Source organism: Centruroides vittatus, unplaced genomic scaffold (genome assembly GCF_030686945.1).
Source record: "Centruroides vittatus isolate TY-2023 unplaced genomic scaffold, ASM3068694v2 scaffold_996, whole genome shotgun sequence".
In the NCBI taxonomy this organism is placed as follows: Eukaryota; Metazoa; Arthropoda; class Arachnida; order Scorpiones; family Buthidae; genus Centruroides; species Centruroides vittatus.
Window position 1 is genome coordinate 369483 of NW_027122724.1, and position 11017 is coordinate 380499.

An 11017-nucleotide genomic window follows, 5' to 3' on the forward strand; every position below is an offset into this window, starting at 1 on the left:
ATAAAACATCTCTAATTATATTTCAGGGAAATGTTAAATTAAGACGAATATATGGATTGCATGATCGTCTTCACATATAGTAATTGTTGGTAGGTCAAATTTTCAATGAGTACTCCAGCATGGATAAAGTGATAATGAGTAACTCCTTTTTTGCTCTTTCTTCCCGTGTAGACACTAAGAGACTTTTTCCGTGTGTAATCCAACGATAAGAACGGCAGAGTGATAAGGGATGGGATAAGAAAGAAAGAAATTAAAGTCAGTGTGATATCTTGCCATAAGGAAAACTACTCTATATAATTTTAAAAATATTAAAAAAAATAAATTAAACCTTACACGTCAACAACGATACTGCAACAATGAGGAATAATGATACCAATGTGCTGAGCATTTTGTTGAAAATTATGTTTCTTGCCTATCTCTGGACGCTTTTTATACGCTTGTGGAGTTTGTATATATTGTGTAATGACAAATTAGGCAATCAGAAACAATGTTTTGTCAGCTGGCAGTCATAAAAACTGAATAATCCTAATTCGGTTTTTCTGGCTGACATACGCAGTATTTTATTATTAATAAAACATGTCAGCCAGATGGTCAGTCAATCTGTCTCAAATACGGATTTGACAACGCTACACGTATGGGGATGCCTTCCAGGGGGACATTATTGATTAATTAACGGCCGGATATTCAAGCGATTAGGGCGACAAACTGCCATTCTCAGAGATTGAAATCTCTGAGAATGGCAGTTTGAATCTGGATGGTTCAGAAAACTCCATGAATTTTTTGGAGGTGGTATTACAAACGTGTAGAGAACCTAGAAAGCTACATGTTACCATTAAAATTAATTGGGTTGGAGAGGTACGAACCTACGACTAAATACCAGCGTTCAATGATTTTATCCATTCCGTCACTACGAGTAGAAGGTTCGAACTTCACTTCAGATTCAGGGTTTAATGGCACTTATCATAAAATATTTTTGCCGTAACGTCGTTCTTCATTCTCCCACATGCTGATAGATTTCATTGCGTGTTTGGCTTGCTCAAATTTGTAAAAAGTTAAACATGATACATAATATTAAAATAAATAAAGCAATGGGATCGATTAGAAATAAATATTAAAATGTTTAAAACAACGAGTTAAAATACTCAGTTTTCTCCGACTTCGAAGCAGTTGAAACACAAGCGGAAAAACTCAAGACAATAATACCTTTTTTATTAAACAAATTTTCCCATATGCATCACGCTACAATTAGCCTCTTCAATGGTTACTTTGTTCAACAGTGTTCGTGCTTTTACATTTAACAAACACATCCCAACATGCATCAGTGCTTACACCCGTATTCAAATTAATTGTATTTGCATAACTACAGATACAATAATGTTCTACAAATCGTCTTATAATTACATTATCTATTTTAAAAAGAATTTACGCTACAAACGTGAAAAAAATTCGGAAAATTTTATGCGGCCGCGGAGCGCGATCTCATGACCAACTTCTGGTGTTCAGTGGTTTTATCCACTCCGCCATTGGTGAGCGTGTGAGGAACTTGGCCAGACATATTTGGATTTACTACATATTAAAAATTTCGAGGTAAGCTTGCCCGGATTCGATCCCTGGTCACCAAGGGCGATAGCCTGGTACTTTAACTGCCATACGACCAAAAGTTAACAAAAATTATTAAAAATTCAAATATAAAATAATAAAATGTTTATATGGCTATTTACATTGAAGCATCTGGATATATAAATGCATTTTTATATTTGTTAAATAATAAACTTTAATTATTTAAGTAATTAAAACCATTTATATTATCGCTATAACAATAGTCACAATATGTTAGTGATAATTGACATATGTTTCTTATTGCGTTAATTCTAAATGACTAAATTTTTGAATATTTATTTACTTTTCTTAATTTATCAAAGAAGAGATGGGGGGTTTCAGGAATGAGGGATTCCATAAAACAGGGTTTTCTCTTCTCGTGTTAGTTCACGTCATTGTTTGTCAGTTATCTATCCTCATGAAATAACTTTGTATACGTCTGATGGCGCAGGTATTCTAATCCATATTAGCTGAACTTATTGTGATTCAGGCCTGCCGTTTTCTATCCTCATCCGTGTTAAATGACCGCAATGTTAATCAGGTATATCATGTCTCTATTTTCTCTTGTTAGCAGAACATTATGGGCCAAATCTACCTGTAATTAGTATAGTTTATACTTTTGATTCCCTAATTTTATCACGGATAGCTCTTGAACCTTCACTTATGCTAATTAATCTCCTTACTGCAAATTTATAGACAAATTTAAGGTCTTGCACAAGCATAGTGCTAACGTATTACAAGAGATAAACTCAATATACTGTTAACATAATTGCTACAATCGATAACATGCGAATGATTTAAGTAATCGATTTATTCAGAAATTTCAGATCATAATAAGATATAACCACCAGTAGCCGAGTGGATAAATCACTGAACACTGGTAGTTACGGTTTCGCTTCTCGCCAACAGGCTGATTACAAGGAGATTTCATAAATTGAAACCAGATCATAAAAGACCCCCGCGAGACATTGTTCTCAGCAGGTCTTCTGTGTAACGCATTACCGTATACGAATAAACCAAAGCCAAATAAAAGATTAGAGTGGTGAAGGCTGGACGGTATCCAATGTAACTAAATCAATTCACCCTAAAAGTTTTGGAACCAACTTATCTTCGGTGCCCACCAGGGGCAGGGATCTAGGTTTTTAGAGGCCTAGGGCTTATTGAAGTCTAATGGTGTCCCATTTTTTGTTAATACAAATAATACTATAAATTATCATTATTATTATATTATTAATATTAACAAATTTTTACTATACGGTAAGTGCTCATTGTTATTGAAAAATTATTAAAAATTTATGATAGTAGTTCAATTTTTGTGGGCCCTTGACACTTGGGACTCAGGGCTTAAGCCCTATTAGTCCCTATATAGATCTGCCTCTGGCGTCCACTAGTGGCCGAGTGGATAAAACCATTGAACACTGGTAGTTTGTTGGGGTTCGAATCTGATAAACTCGTGGAGTTTTCTGGATTTTCTTTACATATGTAATAACCTATATACGAAAAATTTATATGGGTCCTAATTATAAGGGCAAATAAATTATTTGAAAATTTATTTTAAGTTATTTATGGATATACAGTAGAGAGTCGTTAATCGGAACCCCAGTAATCGGAATCGCCAGTAATCGGAACGATTTTCAGTCGGACTGTGTCGTGCTGAATCGAACATTTTTGATACTAGATTTACTTCTAAAGTATAATTTTCATGTTTTTATATACTTCAATATATTTATTTTTTGTACAAAATGCAGAAATAATTTTTAACGATACGATAGCCTCGATTATTATTATAAAAATTTTCGTTAGGCTTAAAATCGACGAAAATTCAATACGAAGCGACACGCAACGGAGAAAAATTTGAACATCGGACAGGTTAATATATTTTTTCGTACATAATCGGTTATCGGAACAAATCACTAATCTGAACAACCCCAGTCCCCAATTGATTCCGATTTACGACTCTCTACTGTATTACTTTTTTAACAAAATAAAGAATAATAGTTATTGTTAAGCATTTTATATCGCAGTAGTCAGTGGTGATATTCGAAATATTTAACAAGGGGTTCGCTAGCAGAAAATTTTTCCCTAACGTAACGAGCCATCAGTGAAGGCCAGGTAACGATAGTGTTTTACAGCTGTCGACCTTTTATTTTTTAGGCAGAGGAATTTCTTACCGCGAAATGGCGCTTCTCGAAATAAAAATAGACACGTGTCATCATCTCTCGAGATACATTATACATTTCTTTCGTTGTCCATAGCCCGACACGTGTTCCACAGCCATCTTATATTGTCTCGCGCGCGTGGCATTCTGGGATCTTCTTATGACTGGATCTACTTTCAAGAACTCTCTTGAATCGATCGCGATTAAACCTCGTTTCGTCGAGATTGAAACGGTCGAGAGGGATCGCACCAAGACATACTCCCTGACCTTGCTCACAATCTAGATTGAAATGCTCGGTACAACGGGTATAAGGCCCTAGTTAGTAGTATTACAGAGTATAATATGCATATTTTAATATATTTTTTAAAAAAAAACAAATCCACTGAGAAATATTCCGTGTGTTTAACAAGGTTCGGGAAACTGAAATTTTAACAACGGGTTCTGCCGAACCTGTGCGAACCCGCCGAATATCACCACTGCCAGTTGCCAGTAGTAATGGAGAAATTTCCACAATTTGTTTCATGCACTAATTATTATAAATAAATTAGTGCATGAAAACAAATTGTGGAATTTTCTCCATCATCCTCTTCAGGTCGGTCATGAAGATGGCTCGCGTATTGCGTTGTTAATATATGAAAATTCGTAGTCTATATTGCACACTATTTACAGTAATAAATATTTAGCGAATAAAAATTAATATTTATAAACGAATGCATGTTTTCATTCATTTATTTCTGTTATGATTAATGTTACAATCAACGTCCAGTTGTACAGCCTGGTTCTGCACCTATACCTAAACTTTTTATGTGAGGAACATGTTCTGGAAGTTTTTCACAATAACAGATCATGAAATAACAATATCCGAATACTGCCCCTAAATTGCCGCATCTCTCTTGACATAATTTCTCGTTATTTTCTGTATGGTAACAGGGATAGGTGCATCCTTTTTCATTGACTGAATATCCATCTTCAAGAGCATTGATCACTAAATTAAATTTAAAAAACTAAACCAATTTTATTATTTTACAATAATGTTAGTAATTCTTCATTATTAATAAAAGTACTATTATAGAAATGTACAGTGGCCTAAATGTTCATTAACCGCGCGTTTGCGGACAATTGAATGCCCGTTGGTAGCCGAATACATAAAAACAATGATCATTAGACACTTCTTTTGCATCTGTAAAAGGGTTAAAACCGCTTGGTTTTTGTGCTCTTTCATACGTCTAATCCCAAATAGAGACCATTTTTTCATAAAAGTAGCTTATGAAAGACTTCTCAGTCTTGGTAGATTGCCCATGAGTTGCATTGCTTTAGCCCATCAATCCTAATCCTAATCCAAATCTAAACAAGTCAGTAATTTGAAACGTGTATCAAAGCACTGTAGTTTATGTAGTGAATAAAAACAATCGACGAACAGATGGCCGAGCAATTAAGGTGGCACCTCTCATGGATTTGGGATCGAATCCAAACTAGGTCAAAAAATTTCAGGATTTTTCAGGAGTGATCCATCTGGATGCCAGGCCACGTCCTTCACTACTCGGCCCTCCATTTTAGACCTGACCGAACTTGTAAAGTTCTTGCTAAAATGCTCTCTTGGTTTACACAGGGCGGAAAGAGTTAAATAAACATTTGTAAGGTTATTTTCGGACATTTTTAAAGATTATTTTTAATATAAAAGATTTACGCAACCATAAGAATTAAAACTGATATACTTACGTGTTAACAATAAAGCTGCAATGACGAGCAGTGACTTATACATGGTTACAGTTTCAGCAGAAGCTGTGTTCTAGACCCTTACTCCGTTGGCATTTTATATTCTTCTGCAAGTCTATTAATTGTTTAAAATTGCATCGATCACGCGCAATGTAACTATTGACGTAAACGAATACAATTATCATTTAATTTGTTTTTTTACAACTTTATTTATACTTCAATCTTTTCATACATAAAAAAGTAATTACGATTAAAAAAGCGATTTTAAACATAATTTACTTTATGGTTTCAGCGTATCGTCCAGAGAAACCTGGATTCGAATTCGTGCGGTCGAGAAACTACAGAAAGTTTTCGGGATTAGTCTCTTTTATTTCTTTACTGCATTTCGACAAATGGGCGATCTGTCGAGGAGGAATGTATTTCAGAACTTTCTATGAGGAAATTGGTCCCTATTTATGTGTTACCAACGTCAAGAAAACCATGAAAAATAAACGCGGCGAGGCACAAATCACGACCTTTAGTTCATGGCTTCGCGCCTCGCCTCGTGTGTTACAGAGACTAATCCCAGTTTTATCCACATGGCCTTAGTCCGTGCCATATACGTCAGACCTTGCCCCCCACCCCTTGTGACCATGGTCTACGATGGACTTGATAGGCCCTAATAGTGCTTACTAAGTTTATAAAGTTTTATTTTAATTAGCGATTTTACTTTTAGAAATGATTTAACTCATTTATTATTATAAATGCACATAAAAGTTAAGCATATTATAATTACAAACATTAAAAAGTTTGATAAATATTCGTAAAGAATTTTTTCTGCATTAAACTATAAAACACAAATGTTTTAAGCAATTATAGTTTCTTTTATTACTACAGAATAATTTTTATAATTTGCTAATAGCGCACGACTTAAAAAATAAGAGTTAAGTACTGTAATTAATGGTTTTATAGAAACCTGGTATGGTGCTTTTAACTTTATAAATTTTGCAATTTAAATAAAGTATAATAAATACTTTGTTACATATAACAAAGTTATACTTTCTTATTATTTTTTATTCTATTGGTTAGTTTCTTTGGTTATTGCAATGCAACACGTGGCAATCTGCCCTCTTGGGATGCCTCCCGGAAAACTGGCCTCTATTTAAACGTTATAAACGTGAAGAAAACTCAGTAAACTCTGCGTGACAAGCCCATCTTCTTATCGTTGGTGCAACACAAGACGTGGACAAGATCGTCCACGTCTTGTGTTGCATTTAAATAATCCAACCCAGAAGGGCGGAGTCCCAACATTGTGGACCTAGCCGAATTCATAATAGGTTTGCTAAGTGGCCGGATGGCCGAGCGGTCACGGTGGCAGCCTACCGCTCTGGGGGAATCCGAGCGGGTCGAATAATCCCCAGGAATTTTTCGGGGGGTGGTCCGTTCGGATATGTCGGGCCCCGTCCCTCACCACCCGGTCGCCCATTGTGGGCCTGGCCGAACTCATAATGGGCCTACTATTAGAGGCCCTCTTAGTGCCCACAGGGCGGAAGAGTTTAAAAAAAAAAGGTTTGCTAAGAAAGAAAGGCCCTCTTAGTGCCCACAGGATGGAAAGAATTAAAAATCCAAAGATCAAGAGTTAGAATTTAACTAGTTCACATATTAAAAGTAAAGTGAATGTGTGAATTGTGAAAAGTTAAAGTGAATTGGTTAAGTTGTAACTCGCATTTCTCAGCTGCATAATGAAATTGTATAGCGCGCGTGCTCTTAGTCATTCAGCCATAAATTAATAATGATTTATAATAGATATATTTTAAGAATCTGTTATTTTAAAGTTACATAATTAGTATTTTATTATGTCTACGATAAAGTTATTATTTTATTTTTTAGAATAATTTGAGAAATATATTTTTAGCATCTGGCAACACTTTATTCCACTTAATGGCGGTTTGTATGACTTCTGTCAATGTGGACTGTTTAAACTCTATTCCTTTATAGTTGTTAAAGCATCGTACAATAAACTCTACGTCAGAATAAGAAAGAGAAAAGGCTTGCATTCATCGAAAAAGTATTTAAGTGTCGTTAAAAGACGAAGAGTAAGTTAGATGATAACTCTAACTGTGAAAGCAGACGATAGCAAATTTTCCAAGATGGCTGCTGATGAAAACACGGAATATGAATTATCCCGTCAACAGACGTTGGCTTTAATAGAAAAGGAAATTGTTCGTATAACTGCAGACTCTTTATTATCTTATTTGCCGTTTTGAGTGACTGCGACAGTTCAGTTCTCTTTTAGCACTGGAAAGCGACAGTGCTGTGGCTTTAATTTGAAAAGGATGGAATGATGATTCTATGATATAATTGTAGAACAGAAGGACAACGTGTTAGGGTCGATTTACACACAACAGTGACTGTTTCGTGCATAAACATCGATAAATATCACACATAGCCAATCAGAGTTTCATCTACGACACGCGATCTGTATTCTGTCAATCATACAACTGTCGTTCATGAAATTCTGATTGGCTGTGTGATATTTATCGATGCTTACTGCACTGTGCCGCACGTCACTGTTGTGTGTAAATTGACCCTTATACTCGAAAGGCATGCATATATATATATATAACTATTAAATTGGTAAGTTATTTCTCTTTCCATATATATTATAGCTTGTACGGATTGGGGGATACTATAGATTACCACCTATGGAATTTCGGGTCTTTGAGTATATATCTGAACTCAGGTTATTAAAAAAGGCTAAATACAATATACGTTACAAGATATAAGACATAAAGCGCGTGACAATCTAAATGACTATTTGGTGCCTCGATGCCCGACCTAATCGGCACATTCCTTACTAATAGCTAACTTATGGAGAGAGAGAGAGCTTACAAATGAAGTCAGTACCTCTGTTATAGATCCAATACATGCATAGGACGGAAGACCTTCGCGGATCTAGGGGATCGCCAGAGGTTATGTTGGAGTCGGGCCGGAAATGATCGTTGAGGAATATCGTGGGACGGACTGCTTCTTATGGCTGCGTATCGTCTGGCAGGTGGACTTCTGTCTATGGCCGCTCTTGATGTCCACTGTCCTGTATGGCTGTTGTTGATGTCCGCCCTTAGGACTGCATTCAGCCCCTTTTTATATCCGATTGAACGGAAGCTGACTAATACATCAGGTGATGTAAAGGGTTAGAAGGTCAATTTGTGACTAACGATTGTTTTGGTTTAACGCGACGCAAATCGAACGTTTTGTCAAGTATTATTACCTTATAAGGAGTGTCATCACTCCTAACAACAGATGGAAGGGTCAGAAGGTTAAGATCTATGTTGGGACTTATAAAATAATTGTTGTCCTTTTGTGAATCATCGATACGGGAGCAGGTGGGAATGTTTGGTTTGGACCTCTCAGCAAAGTGACCCTTTTTCGATTGAGGGACTGGTTCCTCTTATGCTAATTGGGTAATGAGGATGTCCCATGAAGATGGATACATATAATTGACACTCATGTGCGAGGGGGGAAAGCTTTCATGACGCTTGTCATATCATTTGTAAGATGAGAAGGTCACCTCTTTACTGCATCATAGAAAAGAGGGAAAAAAATGGGTCATTCTTTTGACCTCCCCTGATAAAGAAAGTTGGGGAAGGAGAAATCAATTAACATATTGTAAAAACTCTTCTTAAAACTCTAAATAGAGCAGGAAATCTCACACTATGAAAAGGAAGATGAAAAATCCGAAACGAAATTACAAAATACAACTGGAAAAAATATTTTTGTGTGTAAATCTTGATTTAAAGTTGTTTTCTCTTTTTCTATAATCCCAAACTTGAAGGGTTTAAAGCAGGGGTGTCCAACCAGTGACCTGCGGGCCACATGCGGCCCAAGGCAAGTTCTAATGTGGCCCAATAAACATGTAAACAAAACCAAGAAATTTTTTTATTATTTATTTATTTATTTCAATGACATAAACGAAAAAAAATAAGTTTCATAAAGCTGTAAACCTTTATACATATTTTATTTTTGAATGGAAAGAAAATATTTTGAAATATTTGGAAATATGTGAATGAGGAAGGAAGCTGGAGTTGTGACTCAAATGATTATAGACCCAAATTCAGGGAAAGGAGAGAAAGGCCAAAAGATAAAAAGTAGTGAGAAAGGTTAAATAGATCTGTTATGCAAATATTGACCCAACCTTGCTCATTTTTTTATCTTTTGGCCTTTCTCTCCTTTCCCTGAATTTGGGTCTATAATTCTTTGAGTCCTAACTCTAGCATTATTTAATATTCCTTTCAGCATTGCAAGATGTGGCTACTTTGCGACAAATTTGGCTAACCATTTTTTTAGTTTGGCGTAAAAAATATCATTTGGCACATTAACTACTTTTTGGGCTATATATTATTTATAAATATATTAGTTGATTAAAAATGCCCTATAAAATGGTGTTTCGTTGTGTTTTTTATTACTTGGAGACCCAAATAAAACAAATATTTGTGTTTTTCAAATAAATTTTTGTTTGTCTCCTTTGTAATAAATAAAAATTAAAAGTGTCTGTAGAAGTAATTTTTAAAACATCCTTTCTTGTGAAAAAGTTTTAATACTTATTATTATAATCTACACATGTTAATCCTTAAATATACTTGTATATTTAAAGATTGAGCTACAATATACTTATGGCCCAACACTCCATGACTTCTTCGAATGTGGCCTAGAGAAACAAAAAGATTGGACACCCCTGGTTTAGAGTGATGTCTAGCAATTCCAACGTCCGAAGGTGACAGAAATTCTATGAAGTAAAATTAGTTTCTTGGAATATTACACTGTGGATATTGGAATTGCTCAATGAGATTCTTAACCCTGTAAATTTGGGATTATAGAGAAATGACAACAGAAATGCAGCATCCCTGATTCACACTTGATTTAATGACATACAGACAAAATGAATTCACTCAAACTCACACTAATTATAAATTACCTCCCCATAAATTACAAAATAAGAGAATTACCCAAATGTGGATGAAAAATCGAAAGAGAAAATACGGTTATTATATTTGTAATGAATTGTCATTAATTCATTTCTATAATACCAAAAGCCTATATTATGCTTAACATAGAAAAATATCGAAAATAATTTTGCTTTTAATTATTTATTAAGTAATAAGTGTGCAAGTAACTATCTTTTACAAAGTAGCCAATCTGGGACAAGCTGTTTATAAGTAAACACATGCTTTTCAGATTTTAAGATATTGTTTTAAGCAGTAAATTATTTACAAAAGTTTAATAATAAATAATAAAAATAAAACAATAATTTACAATAGTTTAAGGTTATATTTAAGAATATTTGTCTGAATATATATTTTTAGTTTGGTCATGTAAAGCATAACAGTATGCTAAGTAAGGAACTCCCCATTCAATATCGTATAAAGCTAAAAATATTTGATTAGTTATATTAAACTAATATAATGGTCAGTTTTAATTGATCTTTTGTTCCTGGACAAATTGTATGTTATATTTTTATTAAAATATGTTGGTGATTATCTTGTGCATACTTTTGCGTTTGAGCTT

General features: G+C 34.6%; 1 long non-coding RNA gene across 1 annotated transcript; it reads right to left on the reverse strand.

Annotated features, from left to right (window-relative positions):
• Window positions 1-4470: 4470 nt before the first annotated feature.
• Window positions 4471-5587, reverse strand: LOC136990661 (uncharacterized). The gene is made up of 2 exons (XR_010883092.1): window positions 5477-5587; window positions 4471-4742 (listed from the first exon to the last, which is right to left on the reverse strand). It is a non-coding gene; the product is annotated as an uncharacterized lncRNA (long non-coding RNA).
• Between the last annotated feature and the right edge of the window lie 5430 nt (window positions 5588-11017).